Source organism: Tauraco erythrolophus, chromosome 4 (genome assembly GCF_009769465.1).
Source record: "Tauraco erythrolophus isolate bTauEry1 chromosome 4, bTauEry1.pri, whole genome shotgun sequence".
Taxonomy (NCBI): Eukaryota; Metazoa; Chordata; class Aves; order Musophagiformes; family Musophagidae; genus Tauraco; species Tauraco erythrolophus.
In genome coordinates this window covers 80799329-80826542 of record NC_141468.1, presented here as the reverse complement: position 1 = coordinate 80826542, position 27214 = coordinate 80799329, and positions in this window count along the sequence as shown.

Sequence of the window (27214 nt, the reverse complement as noted above, 5' to 3'; positions counted from 1 at the left end):
TCAAGTTACTATGATTATTACCTTTTTCCCCCCTCTTTCTTTTAAATAAAACAACAATTTGTGTATTTTGTCTGAGATTTTTACAGCAGGATCACAGAGAGTACACATAAATTATTTTTATGCTTCTTTCTCTTCAGCAAAGAATTATTGAGCAGCTTGCTTTGGTTTTCTTGATTTCCATTAGTTATTAAAGTTTTCTTACTGGCCACTTATTGGCCTTGAAGAGAAATGGAGGCATGCTCAGCATTTGCCTTTTTGTTTCTCGGTAACAGATAATATTTGTGGAAATTTTGTTTATGGGAGAAAAGGTGCTCATAAAGGCTTTCTGAAGCCTTGACCTGTGCACTGTGAACGCCGTTCTTATCTGAGGTAGTTCAATTCCAGCTTTAATGCCTATGCCCAGCTGTGCTGCACTCGCACCTCTGACTGCAGAATCCGTATCCCCCAGGAGGGGCTGAGCATGTCTGACTCCCACTGACTTCAGGGTTCCCAGTTTTATGTTTGTATTAAGTGTACAGATGTGTCACTGCACTAATCCAGAATTTGACTTCCTCTGTCAGCAGTTTACTCTGGAAAGCAAAGCAAGATTTAGCAGTTGGATTTCAAGTAATTATAGTGTGTTTCTCCATCTCAAACCCTCTTTTAGTGCCTCCCTCGGTCTTTTTTCCAGTGAGTTCAAGGGGACTCCTGCTTTCTCCCCTTTTGCTTCACTGCTGTCCCACTCTGTATTCAAGTCTGGTTTTGATTACACTTAGTTTTAACATTTTCAGATCCTTCTCTTTTTTTTTTAAAATGTGTGACTCCCAAGAGTAGAGGACTCTAGTCAACTGGAATGGGCACAAAATTCTAACCTGAGATCTTATCCCATCACAGGCAGCAGCCTTCTCTGTGGCTTTCTGCAAGCAGCTTAATCTCTCCTTGTTTTCTGTCTTTGGTACAAATGGAATGTAAGTGTATCTAAAATTCACCTACGCTATGGGTAGCTAAAGGAAGTGATATTATGTCACCACTTACCTATTTATATTATGGAGTGAATAACACCATATGAGAACATATTTATTGATTAAAAACCATAAATGAATCAGGCCTTTCGAGGTGATTTTGTTCATGAATTAATAACAAGTTTATTAATGATGCTGAGTAATTTTACAAAAACGTGCTTTGATAATGCTCTGGATTTTGCACCACTGAAGTACTTTGCATTGCTTGTGGCAGCAGTTGTGAGGTGCTGCCTGTGAAAGGAGAGAGCATTTGTGTGATACAAGTTGCTGCCAGCCCATACGTCATGCTGCCATAACTCCCCTGAAGCGTACGCTGCTTGGTATCGTTTGTAAAGGAGGAAGCTTGAGGAAAGCCGTGCACTTCCACAATGTCCTTGAATATAACAACAACTAACCACACATTACCAGTGATGTGGGGTCACACTGACATGTTTCATGGTACCTGCCATCCCTCCAAGAAAAAGCTGTTAAGCTATTAGGGATTCACAAAGAGATGAAGTCCTTTTATTGACTCTTAACAGACAATATCTTCTATGCTCAGTGTATTAATTCTTGCTTGATTAACAACTCTGGAACAAACTGAGCCATTGACCTCGTGGACCCCAGGTTGTTTGACTTAATAATCAGGAAGAGTCTGTCTGTTTAGCTGAGTGTGCCTGAAAAAAATGAGTTGTGATCTTGGTTTACATCTGAATCACAACAGCATACAGTGAAAGAAAATTCACCATAATAGAAATAACAAGATGTCCAGAAAAAAAAGACCTGTGTAATTCATTCTTAGAAAGGCCATGTAAAACACCCACACCCACTTGGTAACGCCGTTGTTCCTAAGGTGGGGCATGGTTGAACTAGTTGCAGTGAAATAAAATACTACTAAACCATTTTCCAGAATTCACAGTTAAAAAAAAAAAAAAAAAAGAAGGAAAAAAAAAAGTTTGAAGCTCAAAAAGATGATTTTGTTTAAGATTTCTGTTTCACACATATGCATCCTGCCCTGGTGATTGCTGGTGGTTGCCAGGAAGTTCTCCAAGAAATCTGCAAGATGTCTAGTCTGTGTAACAGACGGGAGAGCTGGAAAAACTGTGTCCAGAGAGTTTTAGATTTCTTTCTTTCTTTTCTCCAGAAGAACTTTTGGACCGTTTAGATAAGACGTGTGAAGCTCAAATTCTCTCTTTATATCCATTTGAAAAAAACCTCTGAGCCTGTATTGAGTCTGTTCTTCCCTTGCAGTTACAGGTTGAGAACAGGGTGAACTGCTAAGCAAGCTGCTCATGGCAGAAGTGATGAGTGAACAAAACAAGCATTCCTTAGGCAGGAACTGAAATTTGAGCAGCTACTTAGCATGTTTTGGCTAGTATTGCTGCTATATTCCACAGTGTGGAAGACCTATGGGATAAGTAGCTAGGCAGGAACATCTCCTGACTCTGCCATGGTATGTGTGACACATCCTTGGAGCACTGGCACACCTGACGGAGTGATGGGGATCCCACAGCAGCAATTGGTGAAGTAAAAACCACTACACCAAGGTTGCATTTCCTCTATATTGAGTGACCATGACTCCTCTGACTGGGGCCAGGATTTCATACGCTAGCAACTGATCAGAGCAATAGAGGAAAGGAGACCCAGTTTAATTTTATATCTGCCCCAAGTTCCTCCAGCTGCACATACCTCAATGGCTCACTGTACCTTCACCATTTGTAACTCTACTCTTCCAAGGGTCCTTTGTCAAAACCCCACCCCTCTCTATGTGGCACCAGGCTAAGTTTGCAAGTCTGGGGAAAATCAGAGTCAGGAGGACTGCAGTTACAAATTACTGATTTAGCTAAATGCCAACACCGGAGCAGAGGGGGTCAAGAAAAGCTGGCTCTGCGGCAGGTGAGCTTGTTCAAGGTGTGTGTGCACTGGAGGTATGATGGGGAATGAGGGTGGCAGCAGAGGAGGGGGCTGCAGGACCTGTGCAGGTGCTGAAGTTTATTGCTATTTTTCTTTGTTTAGTTTACTATTGGTCTTTTAAAGCGGTTATGTACCATTTGATAACCATCACTAGGTAGGAGGTGTAAATTTGGTGTTTGAACATGTTGGTAGGTAGTGTTACCAGCCAAATAGAAGGAGTGGTGTTTTATTTTGTGGTTTTTTGTTTTGTTCTTCCTTCCTTCCTTCCTTCCTTCCTTCCTTCCTCCCTTCCTCCCTTCCTCCCTTCCTCCCTTCCTCCCTTCCTCCCTTCCTCCCTTCCTCCCTTCCTCCCTTCCTCCCTTCCTCCCTTCCTTCCTCCCTTCCTCCCTTCCTTCCTTCCTTCCTTCCCCTTCCTTCCTTCCTTCCCATACTGGGCCTGGAAGCACTTTATGATCTTTTCTAATGCCTTTAACTGTAGATATCAAGCAGTTCCATTAGATATTTTATAGTCTTTTTTTTTTAAGGTAAGTGAAAAAAAAAAATGCTGTCCCATTGGTGTGTCTGAAGTCACTGCTGTTGAGTCTTCAGAAACAGACAGAAAAGGGTCTTAACAGTTGTAAGATGAAGCAAAACTGGCTGAAATGGGTGTTTAGATAGAACAAGTTTGGTTGGGAATGAGATGTGGGAGTCATCACCACAGAGGTGGTGAATTGAAGCCATCATTCCTCAATGATGTGAAAATACAGAACTGTAACGCACATAATTGCTCAGATACTAAAGGGACTTTAAAAATACACAGTGTTTTATGTAACATAGTAATTTATAAGAATGCAGTAGCAGTTAGTGTGAGGGTAGTGGGGAAACCCTATAATTATTTAGAATATGATGTTAATAGATCCAATAGTAAGCTGAGATGCAGTTCTAGATAATTCGTTTTTGTTTTACTTTTTGCTGGTGTTATTGGCTTTCCTCTTTTTTTTTCTGTCTCTTTATTTCTTGTTTTAAACTGTGTCATCTCTTTCGTTTCTCAGTTACTGGTAGGTGATTTCACCCTCCTTCACGATGGCAGGCAGATGGCTCTCTTAGCAAATAATATTTAATGCTGTTCTGTCACTTGGCCACTGAGCAGTGTTGTAGCAGTAGGGCAGTTGAACTCGCTGTGTGAAAAGTATTAACACACTTGGCCTCTTCTGGTGTAAGGTTTGTGATTCCAGGCTTGCTCATGAGTGTGGTTTTTCCCAGGAGACTCTGCAAAATGCTTGCTGAGATACTAGGTCAGCTGTTAAAAGCTAATTCTCAAATGGGTTCAGCTCTCAGTCCATGTGTGGATAACCTATAAGTGGGAGTAATTTAGACATTTAACCAGACAAAAATCCATGCTGCAAACTAAATGAAGATGTTATTATAGATGGATGCATTGTTTTTGAGTGTAGTCAAGGATGATGATACTTGGTACGTATCAAAAGAAAGATATATGTGAGGGTGTAAGTGTTTGTAGGTTTTAACCTGCATAAATAAAATGCTATTATTTCAACATTAGCAGCTGACTGAAAATATTAATGGATGAGATGGGGCAATGTCCTTCCAACTAAAAATCTGGAAGGCTTCATGAATGAAAAGTAACTTCCCTTGATGTCAAATTTCTGAGTCGGGTGAAGTATGAGGAATGACTCCTCAGAGATAGCAACAATGAAGATTACAATTACTATTATATGTATGGTGAATTTTAAGCCCCGGGTTGGTCTGTTGGTCGGGGCTTTTGCCCTTCTCCCCACTTCATGAAACCAACTCTTTTTTTTTCAGTGTTCATGCAACACTTATTTCTGTTTCATGTCCCTTTAGTTTCCCGTAGAGTTCAGGCTTTGAATAAAACCCAAACCCCAGAGCAAAACTCAGCTGAAACCACCACATTTTGCATAGTTTCTACCAAAAACCATAAACTGACTCAAGTTCACTCTATATTTGACCTGGATACACCAAAAAGTTACTGATGTCTTACTGAAATTTCTGTAAAAGAAGGTTCCTTAGATTTCCTTATATCCTGATACACTGCTCTCAGGCTTGAGTGCCGTTACAAAATTTTGGAACTGCTCTTTAGGATCTCTGACTTCTGGGAGCATAGGGTTTTGTTTTGACCTATAAAATTGCTTAAGCTGGCCCGAAATGTTTATCTGAAGTGCCTTTCTTTCTTGCATGGTTTGCTAGAAATACAATAAGCAGGAAAAACACACCTTATTGTGTTCCTGTGACAGGAAGGGTGCTAAGTGCAGGCTCTTCTCAAATGTCCCTCTGAATCACCCCAAATTTGGGCATAGGTATGCTAGTTTTTTGTGGGTTTTTTCTCTTTTTACCAGGGGGAGAATCTATTGAAGGGGTTAACAGCATTAACAGTAATATAATCCCCTAAGAGTTCATTTTTACATTAACAGTACTATAATCTTCCAGGAATTAATTTTTAAAATTTGAGTGAGGACCACTTTTGTGATATTTGATTTTTGACACCTCTCCCTTATCCCACCCCACCCAAAAAAAGTCAGTTGTGACCAGGCTACTGGTGTTTATGGATAGCCATTCCATGAGAAGCATGAATGAACAAAGATGCAGTCTCTGTTTGTATAACAAGTTACTGCTTTTTTTTCCTCCCAAGGTATGTGAAATGCTATAGATCTGTGAACAGTTGGACCTTTACCTTTAAACAGCTTCCGGAGTTTTCCCCTGTTGACCCTGCTTCTGGGCCCACGAGTCACACTCCTGTTTGTGAGCCCAGCTTCTCTGATTTAATTTTGGTTAGGCTTGTGACCCCAATTGTCAGGGCCTCCACCTCTGAATTGGGAGCCACTGGCTCAGGCAATTTGTGTAGTGATCTGGCAAATTGCCATTTGGGTAATTACATTCTGTTTACTTTTGGTATCTTCTTTGACTTCAAATCTGGGAGCAATTCCACTTTGTTTCTTGTTGCGAAGTGGTGCTGTGGCTTGGTTGGTAGGGTCTGTTTTAGAAGAGGGCTGCCTCTTGAGTGGCTGGGGGTGCAGGTGGGAAGCGATGCCTGTTGGTAATCTGTGAGTGATTGCTGGGTGCTTTGAATTGCAGGGAAGCTGGTGTCTGTGGATGCATATGTTCATGTATGTACGTTTATATATAGCTGTTGGACTTGGCCAAGCAATGATCATAACAAAGCTAATAACATCAGGGTGTAACAGCCCCGATCTTCAAGATCGCTGAGTTCAGGTGGTCAGCTTGTCCTTCTGCATCTCCATGTATGACAGTGAGGTGCTCTGTAGGGACACAAGATCTCTAGTTGGGTTGTAATGGGAAACTTCATTCATGACAAGTGTTTCAGGTTGCTTTTATCCATTTGTTTTCTTTCAGAGAATGTTAGTTTAATTTATATCTTTACAGCATCTTCCTGAGCAATGGGGATACCATGCATTCCCAGGTGCCTTTTCTCTTTGCTTTGTGAAAATTTGCTTTACAGATGTTGCTGGGTGATTTCTTTAGCAAGAATCCAGTAGATGACCATATTAGAGTCCAAACTCAAATCTTTAATCCCAGAATGTACCTTTTTTAAGAAACTAGTACCACTTTTAATTTGAACTTTTTTTAAGAGTTTGTTCCAGGATTTTCTTCAAACTAGAGAAACAACTTATAATTCCAATTTGATTTGCAGTTTTAAAAAAAAGTGAATATTGTATTTATTCTTGCAAGACATCCGTATCCAAACCCTGACCAATATTTGATGTTGAATAGAAACAACAGCCTAAATCAGTACAGAAGTCTTCCTCCTGACCCATTTGCCACTGTTATATTAATAAACTGTCATTTATGTAACATCTTTCATCACACTGAATATCCAGGCAATTTACAAACACGTGCCTTGATTCCTCAGAGAAATCTGCAGTTAGTCAGGTTTAAATTTGTCTGGGGTCACGGAGGTTAATAACTCAATTCCTTCAAAAGGTGCCGCAGTTTTAATGACCACAGCCCTTAGGACCTCTGAGACTCTCCTGCCAAACCCAGCACCTCTGTCTGCGGGGTGCCTGCAGCACTGTGCTGGGGTGCTGACCAGCTCGTGCAGCCCAATGGGGAGAGCACTATCTCTGGAATTAGCCGTGCTTTCTGCAGGACCTTTGTTTTTTGGGTTTGTTTAATTTACTCCCCTCTTCAGAGGCCATCCATCTCCATACTGGCCTGTCTGGAGATACGGGTTGTTTGGAGATGCAGGTATGTCAGATATCAAGGTAATAGGATATGTTTGTGTGTGACTCTTATTTATTTATTTTTTTAATTTAAGAAAGTGAGGGCAGAGGGGGAAAAATACAGAACCATAATACTTCCAAAACTGAGTTTTGGAGGGTAACTTACCTGTTGAGCTTTCTCCTAATGTTTCAAATGAGTGATGATTTTAAATCAGCAGAAAGCTGGGGGTGTTTGAGCCCTAGTGATTCTGAAAATAGAATATTTATGCAGATGAGTATGATGTGTGTGTGCGCTACAGTTCACCACTGTCTAACTCCAGATGTCAAGCACTTCACTGTTCCCAGTGCATAGGTCTAAAATATGTGTCTGCATAACATAAACTTGGTTTTACAACCACTCACATTTAGACTGATTATAGGAGCTGAGCTACATCTGTGTACTTGTTCAGAAAAGTACCGAAAAAGATTGCTAAAAGGAGTAATTCATTCATTGTTTCTGAGGTTCAAGAGGTTAGTCTTTAAAGAAATAGGTCTCATCATAACATGCAGGACTTCTTTGTTTCATTATGACATTGTATATTTTATACGGAGGTATTAAGACCCTTATGTATTTAAAAGCATTCAAGGATCTTCTTTAATTGGGCCTTAAATTTTAAACAGATGCAGAGTACTGATGTCAAGTAAGCATACTCTCCAAGATACCAAATGAGGAAAAAAAAGTGCTAGTAATTAAATTATGTGTACAATAATTACATCCAAGATATCATGTTTAATGTGTACATTCTCCTGTTAACTTAGTATTATCTGCATTCATGAGCCATTCATAGATAGCTGTATATTTATCCAGATAACTAGTAAAGCAAACATCAGTTGATGAGATTTTTGACTCTGCTGAAATCATTACAATGAAGCTGGAATTTTATCCTATATATGCAAGTAGAGAGTGTTAGTGTAAGTGCTCTCACAGAACATTCTCATATGAACTATGCTGTAAAATGTCACAGTAAAATGTAGCTGTAAGGCTATTTGAAATTAGTCATTTAGGTAATATAAATATTATTTTATGAGGTTTATCCATTTATTAGTATTTCCCAATTCTGTTGTATCCTAGAGAAATGCCTTAGCAGCAGATAGACACAAATATATATGTACAATTCAGTCTCTTGGTGGGGGAGCAGAGTTACGATTTCTGCTGCTCCAGAGCAGAGTTACTTTGGTGGCTGTCTTCTGTCAGTATGACAGTAGTTTGTATAACTCCTGATATTTTTAATAGATGAACTTTTTCTTTTGACGATTTAGTACAAAATACAGATCAAAGAGAGAAATTGGTACAGTACTTGTCACTGTGATTATAAGAAAACTTGTCACCTGTGCTTGAGCTGCTGTCTTAAAATACCAAAGAATCTCTCATTAAAAATAAAATGCTAGTACCTTCAATTTTGCAGTTTATAATAGTATTACTTCACAGCATTTGGGGCTGTTACTAACACTTTTGCCAAGAATATTGTGTGTCTTGTTTCTAATTCTGTGTTGGGCAAAGCAGCCCAAGCCCTGTGGTGGGAGCTGGTGCTGCTGAGCTCTCTGAAGCGTCAGGCCCTTCAGTGTGAGGCAGTAAGTGACAGCGCTTGATGCTGGCACAAAAGGAGCTTTATTTAAAGTGCGTGTTGTGAAACAGCATCAGGCCATTCTGTAAATAGAAGCTTTGCAATAAGTCAAGCCAAAGGAAGACCAGTTAATAACACCCTTCTCCGGTTTTGGGACAGCGGGCATCGCCTGCTTGAGCATTCACTGTTTCTCCTGCAATAACCGTTCGTCTTAGAAAACAGCGTAAGATCGTTCCCCGAGAGGAAAGGCTGCGCCTGATCCAGCGCAGTGGTGATGCTGTGGCTGAGGCCTTTGCGGAGTCGGTTTCGGGACAGCTGCAGGCCAGCAGCCCTGGTGCAGCAGCGTTTGATGCCTCGGGCAGCAGTGCTCTGGGCAGCCGTACGCTGCTCGTGTGGGCCGCCGCTGAACGCTTACAGCGGTGGTGGCCGTTGCTTTCTGTTGCTTAGACTTTACATTTATTTTGACGTATTGTTTATTATCAACAGCTTCTGCAAAAAACAGTATGTAATTCTCCCTGAGCAGGAGTTCATAAAATGCTTTAGGTTAACTCAAGGTTAGCAGGATTCTCTCAGATGTGAGGAATTAGGTGCCAAACTATGGTTAATGGGAGCTGTGTTCTTGCCTGCATTAAGCATGGACCATATCCTTGACCCTTGCTAAGTGTTGTATTGTTTCTCTTCTCTGCAAAGTGATGGGATCCTGAAGGGTTAATTTTCGCTTTCTTTAAAATTCACTAATTGGAAAAAAATCAGCAAATATCATCTTGCTGACCTTTGAAATCTGCCTGACTCTTCGGGGCCTCGGTTTTGCATGGGAACAGAGCGGAGGGACGGAGAGGGAGCGGTAGTTGTGGCGGCACCAGCAAGGGTTAATCAGCCTTGCCAGCCTGAACAATGGAGACTGGGGGGGGGGGGGGGGGGGGGGGGGGGGGGGGGGCGGGGGGGAGGTGCAGCTTTAAACGAAATGAGCTGAATATTTCATTCGGCCACTCAGCTGCCTGCTCCAATTGCCTCCTTTGCTAAAGCGAGAGCTTAATCTAAAGTGACAACAACATCAGTTTCTATGTGCTCCAGTCACACAGAACATGACTTCCTTAACATAAACACTATTTACATGGACCGTCTGGATATAGCAGGGAATCGGGAGCGTGCCCGGCTGAGACAGAGGCTACAATGAAGGACGAATAACAGGCAACTGAGAATTAACATCAGCAAATGAAAGCCTGACCCTCAGAGGGCATGTCCCTGTTACATTTTAAAGCTGGAAAGCCTTGCACCGGTAACCTTACTTTCCAGTAAAGACTATATAATTTAAAAGAAAATAGTACCTTTTCAGCTTAGATACTTAACCAAATGCATTACATCTGACCCATTTTCCTACTTGGTTTGACAGGAGACAAGGACCCCCAGCTGCAATTACCAGTTCAAACAGCTGTAACCGATGAGCCTCCCCCTCCCTTGTGCTCTCATCTCCAAGCAGCTTCCACTTTTTGGCAGGAGAGGAGAGATGCTGCTGTGCAGAGCCAGGGGTCCCAGCCCAGTGCCCACCCCGCGGCCCTGGCCCCCATGTCCCTGGGGCAAGACCTGCATGCTGCTGTGGGAAAATGGAAAAAGCCCTCGCTGAACCTCTGTGCTGCTTCTAGAAGAGCAGTCTGCTCTTCTGGCCAGCACGAGCCAGGAGTGTCCGTGGCCTGGCTTCCTGCTCCAGGCTCTGTGGGGATGGGGTCTCCGCAGGAGTAAATGCTTATGGCCCCTGCTGGACTGGGGAGCTCTGCCCAAAGGAGGGGTCTGGGGAGGACAGGGTTCCTCCTCTCACCCTGCTCTAACTACAAGGCAACTTTGTTTATTCCAGCAGTAGCCCAGATTTGCAATCTCTCTGGAGTTTGGGTTTTTGGAGAGTGGGATTTATTATTTTTTTTTTTTGCTAGGCCACTGGAAGATTTAAGCATTCATACTTCTGTGTGTTAACTGTTTAAAAGGGGAAGGCCTCCTCATTGAGAAAACTCCAGATAGTTCACTGTTGAGGAAGAGGGAGCAGGAGGGAGTTTGGAGTAGTGTGGTGCTTACCACAGGTAAGCCTAGGAGAAGTTAATGCAACTTCTTTCTGCCCTCACATGGGTGCCCTGAGAGCCTGACCTTGCTCCAAGAGGTAACTGTGCTTTTCCCGTCTCTCTTGCGATGGGTGCTGAGGCTGCCCAGGCAGCAGCATGGGCATGGCCAAGGGCACCTTCTCCTCCAGCAGTCCTGTTATGCTTTCTTTTCCTCCTTCCCCATGTTTGCTGTTCATGCTGAGTGGCTTGTTCAGCTGGGTGGGCAGGGCACTGTGCAACAGCAGGTCTAGGTATCAATTCTCCTTTGGGTAGTATTGGGAAATTCACTCTTCTTGACAGCTTTGTTCAGCTGACAGTTGCTCAAGCAGACATTACTCACGAGTTATTTTACAGGATGGTTTCTTGCTGGTTTTGCGATCTTTAAATTAGAAGTCTATCTTAAAAAAATAAAAAAATAAATGTGGGATAACTCGGTGTGTTCATCTGAGCAGTATGGCAGTAGGGTACCTAGATCTTAATCAGACCCTGCAGTTAGGCTTGAGAAACAGGGCAGGACTGTGTATTTCTATGCCATTTTGTTCTCTGTCAGGTAGACAAACACATGCCCTCCTTTCACATTAAGGAAAGGCAATAGTTCTGTCCTACTGAAGAAGAAACAGTTTATTTCCAATCTTTGAGCTAACAGTGAAATTTACAAAAAATTACTGATCCAGAAATTTTTTTTTTAAATTTTGTTGGAACATTTGCTATTCTGAAAATTCAGGACCTTCTAGTATTTGTAGCATCATTTAGTATTTACCATCTTTTATTACTGAATGTTAACTATTCGAATTTGGAAAGTTTTTGAAGTGGAGAAAATTAATATCTTCATCAAAATATGAGCAGTCCAGTGAGTAAAATCCCATAGCTGAAATCCTGAGCAGCTCCCTTTTCATATTAAAGACTAATTACTGTTGCCAAGTTAAGTGGACTTTTGTGACACTTTTTTTTAAACATACTGCAGTTAACTTTGAGCTGCTGTAGCTTCACTTTAAAGAAGGAACACAGATCACTTATGGTGTCAATACAAGACTTAAAATAGTAGCCAAAATCTGTGCTTTTTGATTCTGTCTGACTACCATCTTTCCTTTTTCCTCACTCTCAGTTCCAGAAGGGAGTGTAAGCAGTCACAGATTTACAGAATTACAGATGTATTCTTTACACCATCAGAAAACAAGGTCTACTATTCTTGAGATGCAATGCACTGGCATTGATTCAAGAGCTAACACCTCTTCAAAGGGAGCAGTCACTAAAATCAGCTGCCTATTGAAGTGCAAGGGAAAAAGACAAGGCACAAATTGGACTATAGGGCTTTTTAAGGGTCATCCGAAACACTATCTCACAAGTCACCTTAGTTAGGTAATGATGCTGACCGTCAGCTGGGAGCGATAGATTTCCAGAGGTGCAGGATGTGAGTTTATATTCTTCCTGTTTTGTGAGATAGCCCTTACAGCTCAACTGAGGGGTTGGTCATCATTTTATTAAGCTTGTTTCCTGAAAAGGCCACTCAGTGCTATTTATGCTGTGAATAACTCCCATAGTTCTAGTCCTAGAAAAGGACGTCATGCCTATCTGCCTTTGGCTGGTGCCTAACTGGAGTTAGGTGCCAGATGAATAACAGGATATGCCTGTCTCCTCACAGACTTTTTTTGAAGAATGTACCAAAAAAATTTGGGAAATAAAATAGCAAGAAATGCATCTTTATGCAGCTGGATATGTAATAAATGCATATTTAGCATTATTGCATGTAACTAGGAGCCCCAGTGAGTTATTTGCTTTTAGAGAGGTTTATCCTCTTGGATCCACTCTTCCCTTCCAGACCAAGTCCTTGGTCTTGGCCAAATCAGTCTTGTTTTCATGTTGCACAGTTGATGTTAGGAAAGGCTGGACTCCTCTCTGGAGAGGAATGATCTGGGGTACTTCAAGGGAATATAAGAGTCGTGGGTAGGCGAGCTTCTTCAGGCTCCTTGTCCTCATCCTGGGCCTCACAGAGTGAAGAGCATGGAGTGTTAACCCCTTCTTGGCCTGCATTTCTGTAGGCAGGGAAAATGTAACATACCTGCCTTCGTATTGGAGTTAATACAAATTATTATTAAAAAAATCTCCTTTTCTGAGGATTACTAATCTGTCTATTAGATGTATGCTTATTACATAGTTATTAAACCTAATGAATGTATTTTTTAACATGCAATAATTATCTAATTAAATATAAAGCATTAGATTAAGTAGGCTAGCTCATACTAAAATGGTGCCTATTACAAGTAGATTTATTGAGGATTAACAACTACATAATAGAACTGTATCTATTTCATGATTGTTAATCCTCAATGAATGTTTTTAATAATTAATTGGCACTTAACTAAAGGATTATGTTCATTGTGATAGAGTTTATGAAGCAATAGAACATTTTTTGTGGACGATTAAGTGCCAGAGGGAATATTCCTATGATATGGTTAAATAACCCCTGAGTTATTTAACCATATCATAGGACACCAAAAAACCCGAAAAAAACCCACAAAAAACAAGACACTGGGGCAGAATGAGCAAATAATATGTAGTAGCAAAATTTTTATTTGTATTGTTACCTGATGAGAGTTTGAAAGTTTTGTTTGGTTTCTTATATATTATGTAGAAACTAGTAACTGTCTGCTTATGCAGCAAGATATTCAATGCTGGAAAATAGTTAAATGAGAGTGTTGTGGTTAAAGATGGTGAGATATTTCAGTGTGACTGAATATCCTTCAGTATTTAATTTTCATTCTTGAAATCTTATTACTCTTGTGAATTAGTGAACTGGAACATAAATGCAATATACACTTTGACTAAACGAGTTGCAGAAACACGTCCCTGTGCTGGCTGTTAGAGGCTACAGAAGAAAGTTGCATGTTTTACTTGAGCACAAAAGTGCTGTGAATTTTTCATAGAGTCAATTATGGAAGCAAACAGGAGAAAACACATCTTCGGTTGGTTTAGCTGACCCCAAGAGAAGACATGAGTCCTGACATCCAGTTAAGGTTTCAGCTGTTAACAACTAGAAAGGCTGAGTCAGTGGGATTAATCATCAGCTGTTACACTGAACACCTTAAGATTTTTTTTGTGAATGGAAAAATTCTGATGCAACCATGAAGCTTTCTAGCAAATACTTGGTAAATTCCTGTAATTAAGTTATGTACACAGATATACACAGTGGGTTGCTTCAGAAAGAGTTGTTCCATATACTGTGTATTTTCAAGTGGAAACTGATAAAATATTTGCCATTTATTTCATCTAATAACGAAGGATATTGGTAGGTAAATATTCTGTTGACATTTACGAACTTAAGCAGCTTTACTTTTTGAAGACCTTTAAGAAAAATTATTAGACTTCATGGTAAAGATGCAACACCTTTTCAGGTGAATGGAATGGAGGAACAGGGAGAGCAAGCTTATGTCTGTGCATGTGAACATATATGCATATATATTTTTCTATTTGCACAGCAAAAATTAAATTTTCCTTCTTTTTAAGTGAAGTCATACTTATTAAAATTTGCTGTACTTATTTGGGGAGTTAGCTGGGATGCTTTGCAATCCAGACTTCTTACAGTAAATTATTTGCTGTGATTTGTGAGTGCTGTTGAAATTTTTTTTCTGGATTGGAATGTGTTTGAATCAGGTAATTTTTTTGATGGGTTTTGGAAGTGAAGGTAGTGATGCTGTCTATTTTTGGTGGTGTTGGAAGTGCCACTATGGGAATATATGGGACTCAGAACAATTTGGGGGTGGGGAGGAAGCAAAGTGTATTAGATTAAAAAAAAAAAAAATTACTCTTAAGGTGACTACAAACCATGATTTTCAAAAATAGAGAGAAACTTTGAGTAAGGAGTGTAGAGCCAGGTCTCAGACTGAGGAGAAGTCCGGAGTCCTGGTGTCTTCTTCAAGCTTAAGGTCTCTGAACTCTGACTTTAATTGGAGACACCCTGACAGCTGGGAAGGCCCTGAAGGTGCGAGTTCAGCTGATTCCTAGGACTTCAGAATGTGCCATGCAGGTGTGCCATTGCTTTCATACACAGCTCTGCAGGTGTGTTACTAGATTTTTGTTTTAATTTTTATTTTTATCAGGTTAATTGCATTTTCTGAAGGGTGACAACCCTGACTGCCCACAGGACTGGCAAACTACAAGACAAAGGCAGGCTTTCCCCCTAAAGCTTAACAGCAGTCATATTGCAGCAGCAGCTGCTGCAGAAGGTGAATCTAGTGACGGTATTGATGAGATTACTAATTTGTTTAGTAGACAGGGAATGAGGATTCGTCTGTTGGCTGTCATCATCCATCAGCCGTATGTTGCCCCAGGCAGTGGGTATATGCTGTTAGCCTGTTACTAATTTTACTTTGTTTTTTTTTTCTCAGCTTAGTTCTTTTCTTTGGTTCATTTCATTCATTTGTTGTGACTGAAAACTAAACAAGGAGGCAAAAAAAGCCCATTGCTACCTCTCTTTGTTTGTCAGAGCAGGTACCCTACAGCTCCTGCCTGCAGGCTCTTCTGTTTGATTTGGCAGAAAGCTGTTAGCAAGAGATGTGATGGCCTATAAGGGAAGTGCCTTTCAGGGCGTAAGAAGTCTTCTCTAGAAACTGGGGTCTTAGCCATGTTGACCCTTCAAGATCAGTAGGTGAGGGTTACTTCACTGTTACGTAACGTTGCACCAGCCTGCGAACGAATCGGTGATGCCTTGATATTGCCATACCTGCGCTGATATATTGTGTTGTTGCATGTGCTGTGACTGCTTTGATTTTTTTATAATTTCTGAGACATTTAGATTGTGCTAATCAAACTTTCAGTTCTGCAAGGGGCAGGAAGTTTGTGCAAAGTAATTTTGAGATCAGCAGTATTAATTGGAAGCTCATAGAGAATTTTATCTCATACTGATTATAATTTCCTGTTAGGCCAATTCTAAAGGAGGAGATCTAATTTGTAGCTGCAGATTATTTGAGTTGGATTAAGCTTTCCAAGTTCAGCATCCCTGTCACAAATGATGCTTAGTATTGTACCTAAGAGGTCAGTTCCCACTGTTGTCATTAAATCTATACCATAACATTGTCACACTCTTCTCATTCAAAACGTGCTTAGTATTGCGTTTATGAATGTCTTCAGGATCTTTTCCAGGTGGAGATGAGAGAGGTGTAAAGGACTGTAAGGCAGTCTAAATTTCCAGGCTTCATTGCTATGTCTCTTTTTTTTTTTCTCATTCTAATAATCTTAGTACTGATTTTTTTAGTGGCACTGACCACAGCTTTAGGTATTTGCTGAGTTTTGCAGCAACTTTGAGAAGTACTGAGGAGCCTTCTACAGGGAAGTGAAGTTGATGGTCCTGTTGTTGTGGAAGACGTGTGAATTCAGAAAAAGGTACTTAACCTAACAGGAGGTAGATGTTGGTAGATAGTGGGGAAAAGGTATTGTTTTGTGGCCATATACATTTTTCTTTATCCTTTCTCCTATTTCCTCTCCTAGTAAAAAGTAGTTTATGGCCCACCTCCTTCAGTCTTCACTCATTCAGAGTGAGCATATTTTGATGACTATACTGTTAAATAGAATTGGTCTCGTGGTCAGCGTCTGGCACACATCTTCTTCCTACCTAAGTGGATGGTGGTGGTGGTGGTAAGCTTGTAGGAACCTACTGTTGGTGGTTTTGCTGGGCCCTGTTGAGCTGCTGGGTCTGAGGTCAGACTCTGCTCTGCTCCTTTCCCAACCTTGTTTCCTCCAGCACTGAGGGGAACTCGCCAGCCCATTGCAGGCCCTTGAGCAACAGCTTTCCAGAACCCCTTCCTGGCTTCCCACCTGCTGCTGTGCCTCAGGAGAGGCAAGGTGTCCCTCATACCAGGTCTTGGAAAAGTTTGCAAATGAGATGTTGGATTTGTGTGGCTTTCAAAAGAGCCTCTGGCTGATGAATCTTAAGTATCAGTGCAGATACGCCTTTTTCTTACAAGCCCTGCTCTGCTTCAAAAAGTCTGAGGTGTGACAGAGCAAGTGCTCAGTATGATCTTGAGATAGCATCTTCTTCATGAAGAAGTTATAGGTTGTGTATAAGCAGAGTAGGACTGGAGAAGCTCAAGGAGATTTTGAGGAACAGACAAGTGAATCTTGATGAGATAATAATATCTTTTTTAAAAAAAATGTTAATCCACCTGGAAAACAAAGGAATTCAACTAATCATCTCACAAAAGTGCAGTTTTTCTAACCAGACCTTTGTTATCAGACTGGTGGCTTGGTAAGCCATGAGTGCAGTAGAGAGGTGGCTTTGGGTGCACTTTAGAATCTTGATCTCCCAAATTTGAAAGCTTGTTAGTTTAATCAGCTCACCATGTATAAAGAATTTCAGCATGCTTTCTGGTGGCTCTTAAAATTTATTTCTAATTTTTAAATACAGTTGTTGATACATATCTAGCATAGTTTTATTTTGCTATTTTTAACCACTTCCTTTTGCTTGCATGATCATTGCTTGATGCTTTATTCCAGGATATATTAAACCCCAGACAGGGGAACAACAGCTGCAGAAAGTGTTTCTGGTAGCAATGAAGTAGCAAAACCTCTTAAGGATGGCTTAAGTGGGGCACAGAAGAGTATAGAGGGAGAGCACAGGATGGCCAGAAGAACTGGATTACAGATCATAGGTCACACTGGTGGTCACTGAAATTTCCCTCCCTGTTGAAGCTGCTACTAGTGAGTTAGTGGGATGAGACATGCAACATGGTCCTCTGTGAGCAAAGAACTTACCTATGTGTCCCTTGGCCCTGTGTTTGTGAAAGTTGGATGCCATTTGCAAGCTCAGTGTAACCGTTACAGTGCCTTGTTATATTTTTTTAAATGAAGAGCAGAAGGAAGTCGTAAACGTTTCCATGTCAGATGTGCCTGTGTTTCTAACATTGAATTTAGAGATGGAGAAGCACTTTCATAGAATCATTTTGGTTGGAAAAGACCTTTAAGATGATGGAGCCAGCTGTAAAACTTTTCAAAGTGCCATGAGGATAAACACTGTTCTTGGATTCTATGGAGGAAATTGCTGGCTATTGGGTTTGCCCTTATCTTTTTGTAGTCATTAAAGTGTCCAGGTACGTTGTGATTTTTCTTGTCTAAAGCTTCACATGGGAGCTTTTTCAGCTGAATGTGTGGTGGTGATTATGATGACATCCTTTGTGATATCTCATAAATTTCTGAGGTGAAAAGAGGTTTTGCTGTCTAGGAACTCATCATGATAGTTTGTTTTTAAATAGGCAGGAGTAAACTTCTTGTGTTTCCCTTCTTTCTTTTCAACTGACTTCTGTGGGGGGAAAAAAAAAAACAGCAATCCAGAAGTGATGAGAAATGGGACAGCCCTTTCTGTGAAATACCAATGTTAAAAGAAGGCAATATTTTGAGTACTTCCAGCTAGTTCCAAGACTTTGATAAAAGTGTTGCTTCTGCAAATCGTTTCTGTGCTCTGTGTGTGTGTCTGTGTACTTAAACAGAGCAAATTATAACAGGGAGGGAAGAAAGGCATCCTTCAGTAGGTAGCAGTGCTGTGTGTACGCGCTGGGGACTGCGGGGTCACATCCTGGGCCGCTCGGGAAGGTGAGGGGAGAGGAAGGTGAAGGGGCAAATCAGTAGAAGGAGGAAAAAGTTTTTTTTTTTAAAAAAAAAGGGAAGCAGTGAGTGGGGGTTTTGCTTCTGTTAGTGATGCCTTGAACAGCGGCGCTTGTACCCAGAAGATACTGGGTAGGGGCAATGTCTCTTTAAAAGCAGTAGGGGGTTGGAGCTGGGGGAGTGCTCACAGCAGTAAGTATAACACAGCTGTGCTCTGTTTATGCTTAGGCTACAATAAAAAAGCTATAAAATGTGAGATGTCATAGCTCCACTTTGCTTTATTTATACTGTTTCCTCTGAGCTCTGTCACACTGCACATTCATCTGCTAAGTTGCAGCAAGAATGGAGATTAAAATATCACAGCTCAAAATAGGAGTCAAGCGGAAGGAGATTCATCATAGCCCTATTAAAAATATGTAAATATGGGAATGAAGTCATTTTAAAGCTGTATGGCTCTCCTCCTCAGTGGGCTGGGGGAAGCTGTGAGTGATGCGCTGTGCGAGTGACAGATTTATGGGACTTGTTCTTCTTTCTATTTTTCACTCCATTCCACCAAAATACTTTTAAGATTAAAAATATCAATTTGAATTGCAAATTTTCTCTATGCTATATATATATTTAAAAAAGGTTTTCTTCTTAGCCATTGCCTAAACTAATAATGGAAAGAAATATTATTCCCGATTAAGAGGGGTCAGAAGCGTGGTCTGATGTTGAATTTGCAGCAGATGAGATTTGCCCTTCTAGAAGTCTTTTCATCCGGGGTCCTTGGAGCACTCTGCAGGCATTACGTCGAGCCTCTTGTGCTCTTGGATACAGAGGCCTGGCTCACCCTCCTTGCACGAAAACACACTGAATGCTTGCAGCTCCAGTTCTCAGAAGTGCTCTGTGGCACCCAAACCACAGTATTTTTATTGGAGGTTTGTTCCTTTTGTCCCCTGCAGCTATTCTGAAAATGAAGCTGGAGTGCAAACTTTGAAGTCCCAATTTCTGATTGCTTCTCATAAGCACCTCTGCTAGGAGGGGCAGTGCTCTTCTGAGATTTGCAGCAAGTCTGTCATCTTTGTGGTCAAATGTGAGTATGAGTTTTCCGCTGGAAGAACCAAGTACAGATGTAACAAGATATTTGGGAAATGAGGGGTTTTAATTAATACCCTGAAGATATAGGAAGGCCACCAAGATATTTCACCCATGTTCAGTTCTGAAGCCTGGTTTTAACTGAAGGAGGTGAAATGTTCTGCCGTTGGATGCAGCTGTGTTTTGTAGGTCAGTGTGGGTAGAGTGCGAGGAGAGGAAAGCCAAAGGGGAGCCAACAGGGGGAGAGAGGGTTGCCCTGCCAGTGCTGTTTCCTGCAACTGCAGCGTGAGCCGAGGGGCGGTAAGAACAGCTGGGAAGTCCTTGATGCCAAGTGACCTGGCAAGGCAGTGAGTGTGTCTGCAGCACCTTTGCAGCCATTGAGTTGGCTTGTCCTCGAAGACTTTTATGTGTCTGTCCATCCAGGTAGGATCCGTGTTCAGCTTTAGATCAGCAACTAAGCAGCATGGAGAAATTTCCTCCAAAGAAGGGATTAAATTTCATCATTAAAGGTGGTTGAGAAATACTAGCTTTCCTCTTTCTTTTTTCTTGAATGAGAGTAAAAAAACCACTGGAAGTTAACTAAAACTTAACTGACTGACATCCTTAGAAGTTGGTGCTTTGTGGATAAACAAAGATTCAGCTGAGCAGGATCAGGTCACCTGTCTGTCCTGTAACCGCGTCAAGTGCAATGTTGGAAACTGAAGGATTCAGACCGCAGTTGAGTCTCTGATTATCTGGATTCCTGGGAGTGCCAACATGCCTCATAGCTTGCGTGAACTGAAGAGCTAGTGCGAGTGGAATGTTGTCCCCTAAGAATGGGGCTAAACCAACCTACTTCTTGGCACTGGGTTTATTTCCTGGAGTGGTGGCTTTCCTGGTCGTGACCTTCACTGTGTCTTCTATGTCAGTGTGTTGGCAGGAGTAAGGAGGAGTGCCTTTGGATTTGGGTGTCTGGTTTTTGGTTTTGTTTTTTCTTTTTTCCTTTGCTGTGAAATTCAGGAAAAGTCAGTGACTTATTTTTCACTATTCCAGTATGTGATTCTGGAGCAGTCTTGGGATGTATTGATTTTTTCATTAAGCTCTTTTTGCCAGCAAAGAAGACAGAGATGTCCTTGATAAGTTACTTTTGTGTCATGTGCATTTGAGCATTGCTTCTTCTGGTTGAGGGCAGCACTCTTGGTCCTTTTGAGTTGTTTAACCTGAGAAGAGCTGTGCATACAGGATGCTAATGCCCGTCAAGCAGAAGAATAATTGCTTGTCTCTGTAAGAAGGTGCTGTACTCAATCACAACTTATGGTATGAGTATCCAGGAAATGCTTTGTGTTTATGAACATGCAGCCTTCCCTACACTGGGCACATTGGTACCCTGCTGTGTTCATCAATGTGGTGCTTACCCCAGAGCACCTTGCATAGTATGAAGTGAGAGTAACATGGACTTGTGCAGAGTTCTTCTGTTTTGAGTGATGTTTCGGCATGCTAGTATAAGCCTATTTCACCCAATAACATTAATGTTTATTTTCATAATGCAGCTATAGTTCTGTAAGCTAAAGAAAGCTATAAAAATGTAATTGAACTTGACATATTCAAAACTCTTTGAAGCACCTGTAGGTTGTAGTGAACTTGCAAATAGTGATTCTCCTTCTCCCAGGTCACTTGTCCTTTTTTTTTTTCTGTTTGATTTTTGCTTCCATCAAATGGAGTAACTAAGAATGGTATTTTTCAAGACCCAGTATGATTTATAAGCCCAAATCCTGTTTCAAAAATGTCTTGGGAATGATTAGGAACCTAAGACTCGTTGGAAAACAATAGATTTGGATAGAAAAAGTGCTTTGTAATCTTTTTTTTCTTGTTAGCATTTACTGCTTAATCTACAAATTTTCGGGATATGTGTGTTGTTTCAATTAGCTAATGCTTGGCTTAATCTGTGTTTCTTGAAAGAAAGGTATTGATATATTGTGAGAAAAGGTAGTAATTTCAGTACGGTGATATCTATTCAGCAGTGGGTCTTCTGGTGGGGACCTGGTAAGTCCTGTTGTATGTTAAGGTCCAGATAGGTTTGGAAAAACATCTGTCCTTTCATTAAGATGGTGGTGGGAGAAAATTCAGGAACTGAAATGTTCAGGGGTTTTGCAGTGCTCTCTGAAACCCAGACTCAATTCATGCTTTCTCAAGTCAACCAAATTCTTGGATTGTTCTAAAATGTTATCCCTTGAATTTCTAGAGTAAATATCTCACTAAGTACATAACTTGAAGTATTGTATTTGTGCTGTATGTAGTGCTGTTAAGTTTAGTGTTTGAGCCTTAACATTTTTCCTGTAATGAATTCATTTATTTTATATACATGACAAATTAATTCTTAAGAAGAAAATACTGGTATTACATTAACATTGCTAATATTTTTTTTTTTGCCAAATTCTAGGAATAAAAGTCTTAACTGTAACAGGTTGTCATTATAAATATACATTATAAATATCAGTAGCTTCTGACTTTCAGATTTGTCATCTACTTCTGTATACGTATATAGCTTTGTAGTGCTGTTTTATTGAATGACTGGATTTACATATGAAATCATCAAAGTATTATGCAAAGTTTAAGTGCGGCTATGATACATTTGGTTAAAATTGGAAATTAACTTTGGAATTAGTTCCTAAATTTGAACATCTTAGCTCAGGAAAGAATGCGATTTAATTATTTGGAAGTCTTTTAAGAAAGTCTCAGAACTGTGAATTCAATTGATTGATAACCTATTTTGAAACTAAGCTCTGACAGTCTTATGATATAACCGAGTTCTTGGTTGCCCACAATAATCTGACCAGTTGATATGACCCACAGCTGTTTTCCTATTTGAATCCATGCAAGGAAATATTAGGTAAGAAGTCAGCACTGCTACATGTCTCTTCCTTGCTATCAGTGTCAATTTTCAGCCAAATGTAGTACAGCTGGGCTATGCTGAATAATAAAATACAGGTAATCCAGTGAATTCACTAAAGGATTAATATTTACGAACATAAGGCTCTTCCAGGTGTACTATATCAGTTTGGCTAAATATGGAAGACTATTTAAGCTTGACAATACAACAGGGTAAGTAATTTGCTATCAGTTACATTTTAACGAGAGTGTTTCCGAATGCCAGTTGGTTGACATTGATGCTTCACAGCCTTTAACATTTATTCAGTATATTTAGTAGCAGTCTTAATACTAGACTGAACATAAAAATTGCTCCTAGTGCTGCCCCGATTATTTTTTAAAAGGCAAACAAGAATACTTTTAAGGATGTTTTCACAGTAAATTTTAAATTGTTTGCCAAAGCAGCATATTTATACAGTGCTATCAATGTTTGGGGATGTTTTTTAATTGGAAAAATTACTAGATTTTTACCCATTTCAGTGATTTAACTCTTTAAAGGAGTAAACCTTTAAAACTATGTAAACTCTCATAAGGCTAATGATTTTCAGAATGGCTGTGCTGTTAAAATGTGTATACATGTTAAAGCAAAAATGTAAAACTTTTGCCATTTATAGACTGAGACAATTGTTAAATATGATTATTTTCATGTAAATACAATTTATCAAAGGGTTTAGAAGAAGTAAATTAATAGGTCTTGTGAGCACTTTGAGATAGGTATGTTAGCAATTAAAAGGTCAAAATTTGTTTTTGACTTTCCCAAAATAGGCTCCAGTCCATTATGCCTGTAATGCTGCTGCGTTCCAATAGCACCAGAAAAATCTGATTCCCTCTTCTGTTCTGTTTTGAAGGCTGTGAGATTTTGTATTACTGTTCCGTTGCCATGCATGACTTTTTCTCTGAAGCAGTTGTATAAAGTATAAGGCTGTTCTGACTGTGGACATACATCTTGCTTAGAAGACCTAGAATACCCCTGTTTACTGGTTAGTGTTTTATTCTTGTTGCTGGATCAAATGTAAAGTTGAAGACATCTCTTTTCCTTTGATTCACGAGCACTTCTGACTCCTCAGAGAGGAAGAAGGAGGGTTGTCTCTTGTCATCTCGTTCTCTGCCTCTAGGAATACAGGTACTTTTGTTTTGGTACCTTGTATATTTGCCTGGTCGTGAGGTGAAGACTATGCTCTGTCTTCAATTAATCTGCATCTCTTGCATGGCAGGTTGCAGGTCAGCAGGTCTTTGTTCCTTCCTGAAGTCTTCTGTGGTATCATTGTTCCTTCCTGAAGTCTTCTGTGGTATCAAAGGTGGCCTTCTGTATTTAAAGTTTCTAGCTCAGTCTTTCACAGAATGACAGTTTCTTGCACCCTACCTTTGGCTGTATTAGTCGTTTACATCTGTCTCTGTTTTCTTAGTTGCGCTGAGATCTCTTCCCTCTTCTGTTCTGCCAACCTGCGTAGAAGAGAACAGCACTTAACATGCAACTTCTGTTTCCTCCCAGCCCTCTTCTGTGCGATTTAGATGTGGACGGGTCAGATGAGGGACTGTAAGTCCTTCCCAAGCCACTAGACATGATCCAGCCTGGTATGTTTCTGCATCTTGTGTTCTAATGCCATAATTACTTCCATATTATATATTTTAATGTGGGTCTCCACTGGCTACCCACAAAAATTAATTGAATAATAAGAGTGAGCAAAGCAGCTGAACTGGAAGCTTCAGGCTTAATGTAGAGTTGGCATCTGAGTCAATAAAAGGATCAATTTTCTTTTTTTGATCTATTTGCAGCTCCCATAAGCAGGAAAGAACATGCCTACCTTGTTAGCTTTTGTGGTAGGCTTGCTAGCCATAATTGAGGAACTGCAGGCAGTCGTGGAGCAACTGGTAATAAAAGTGGATGGAATAAATTCCCCTGGTGCCTGAAGCTGCCTGGCTGCTGTCCCACCGCTGCCCAGGAGCACCCTCGTTTAAATTATGAGATCCTGTAGCGGCCACACATCGTTTTGGGGACCACACAGATGTGGGTAGATGTGGGTTCCTTGAATGCAGCAAGTGATCTTTCTGGCCAAACCAGAGGGATTACAGAGCAGATCCAAACATTTAGCAGAGAGTGAGGATGATTTGAGGGGAGGAGAATCTTTTAAATATACAGTTCTACAAAATTCGTGGAGAAAATGGAGTAGATGACATTACACACTACTCACCTGCAACCCCTGCAGAGACAGTGAGTTTACACTTAAATTTACAGCTTCCAAGGATAATGAGGAGCAGTAACTACATGACTGTGCCCTGGAGAAAGAAAGAAAACCAAAGATAATGTACTACTTACTAGCTAGCCTAATGATGGCTATGAGACAGTATGCTATTAGTCCTACCATGTGCAACAGTTTATTGAGAGAGAGAGGCTCTCTGCCTCTCTTGCTCTTGATGGAGTCACTGTTACATTTTCTCATTAACTAAACCAGGACAGATAAGAAGATAGATTCTTCCTTTGGATGTGGTGTTTTTTTTTCTGTTGTCCAGCAAACATTACAGTTATGTTTCAGGGAATATTATAGAGTAAATCTCAATTGAATTTATTTAGCTGGAGAAATTTTCACTAGCAACGTGGGAACACAATGTCAGACTGTAAAAATAAGCAAGTAAATAAAAATAAACCTGCTATTCTAGTTCAGAGGTGACTGTTTAAACTTTTAAGTATTTTATTGTCTTCTTTCCTACTGCAATTTTTCTGGTATAAAAAGATGAATAGGGAAATATTTTGTAAATAACGGGGATGACTGTCTAGTGTTGCAAATGATGATTGACCAAATATCATGATGCCAAACTACCATGTTACTGTATTTCTTAGGTTATGCTTGTTACTTGGGTTTAATACCTTTATTCAACAAATCCTTAACTGTATTGTTATTGTTAGGAGTAGTAACAACAATAAAAATGTTTATTTGAATTGCAGTAATTACTTTAAGTTGTTCTCTTATTAATAAAAGTACCAAGACTTTTAACAATAATGAGAATCTTTTTCTCTGACTTCAAAGACTTGGACCCTGCCCTATGAGAATATTCAGATATATTCTTAATGCTATTGGTTATGCTGCTGTTCACTCTGATAATCATCATAATTTATAGATTCATCACACTTGCCTATAATTAAAGTTTATTTTCAGAAGTATGATGATAATTGGATTTCTCAGTCAAGACGACTTGCTGACATCAGTGCAAGAATAACAGCACAGAGTGAGGATCCTTAAAGTCGGATAACGCACAAGTTAGGAGCTAAATCTCGAAAAGGTCTGAAATGTGGCAAGTGCAGTGGTACCCAGAACCCTGTGGAAAGCATGAAGGGAGTGGATTGCGTTAAAGAGGAGCTGGAGGAGAGACTGGCTGAGCCGGGAGTGGTGTGGGGCGTTACTGCCCTGCGCTTGGGTGCTGTTCTCTTTATGGGGGCAAAAGCTGTGACTCGCTCCAACAGGAGGGAGAAAAAAAAAATAGATGCAGCACTAGAGTTTCATGGAAATAGTGGTATTTCAAGGAAGGTGAACTACATAGTGTTTTTCTTCCCAGAATTTCATAGAATTTCATAGAATTTCATGGAATTTCATGGTTGGAAAAGACCTTAGAGATCATCCAGTCCAACTGTCCCTAATCCCCCATTAAACCATATCCCTAAGCAGTTCATCCACCCTTTTCTTAAACACATCCAGGGATGGGGACTCAACCACCTCCCTGGGCAGCCTATTCCAGTGGCTGACAACCCTTTCAGAGAAGAAATACTTCCTAACATCCAACCTGAATCTCCCCTGACTAAGCTTATACCCATTTCTTCTTGTCCTATCACCCATCACTAATGTAAAGAGCCCTTCCTCTACCTCCCCACCATCCCTTCTCAAGTATTTGTAGGCTGTAATCAGGTCTCCCCTCAGCCTCCTCTTCTCCAGGCTAAACAGCCCCAATTCTCTCAGCCGCTCCTCATAAGTTTTATTTTCCAGCCCCTTGACCAGTTTAGTTGCCCTTCTCTGGACCGCTCCAGGAGCTCAATCTCTCTCTTAAAGCGAGGGGCCCAAAACTGGACATGATATTCCAGGTGCGGCCTCACCAGTGCCGAGTACAGGGGCAGGATCACTTCCCTGCTCCTGCTGGTCACACTATTCTTGATACACGCCAGTATCCCATTGGCCTTTTTGGCCACCTGGGCACACTGCTGGCTCATATCAAGCCGGTAGTCAACCAACACCCCCAGGTCCTTCTCCGCCAGGCAGCTCTCCAGCCACTCTTCCCCAAGCCTATAGCGATGCTTGGGGTTTTTATACCCCAAGTGAAGGACTCTGCACTTGGCCTTATTAAAGCTCATGCCATTGGCCTCAGCCCAACGATCCAGTCTGTTCAAATCCCTCTGAAGGGCCTCCCTACCCTCGAGCAGATCGACACAGCCTCCCAGCTTGGTGTCGTCCGCAAACTTACTGAGGGTACATTCAATCCTCTCATCCAGGTCATTGATAAAGATGTTAAACAGAACCGGACCCAGCACTGAGCCCTGGGGGACCCCACTGGTGACCGGCCTCCAGATGGATTTAGCCCCATTTACCACCACTCTTTGGGCCCGGCCATCCAGCCAGTTTTTAACCCAAAGGAGGGTGTGCCTATCCAGGCCAGCAGTTACCAGTTTCGCAACCAGAACACTATGAGAAACTGTATCAAAGGCTTTACTGAGGTCAAGTAAAACTATATCCACAGCCCTTCCCTGGTCAACCAGGCGGGTGACACCATCATAGAAGGTGATCAGGTTTGATTGGCAAGACCTGCCTTTCATAAACCCATGTTGACTGGGCCTGATCACCCAGTTAACCTGTATGTGCTCATTGATAGCA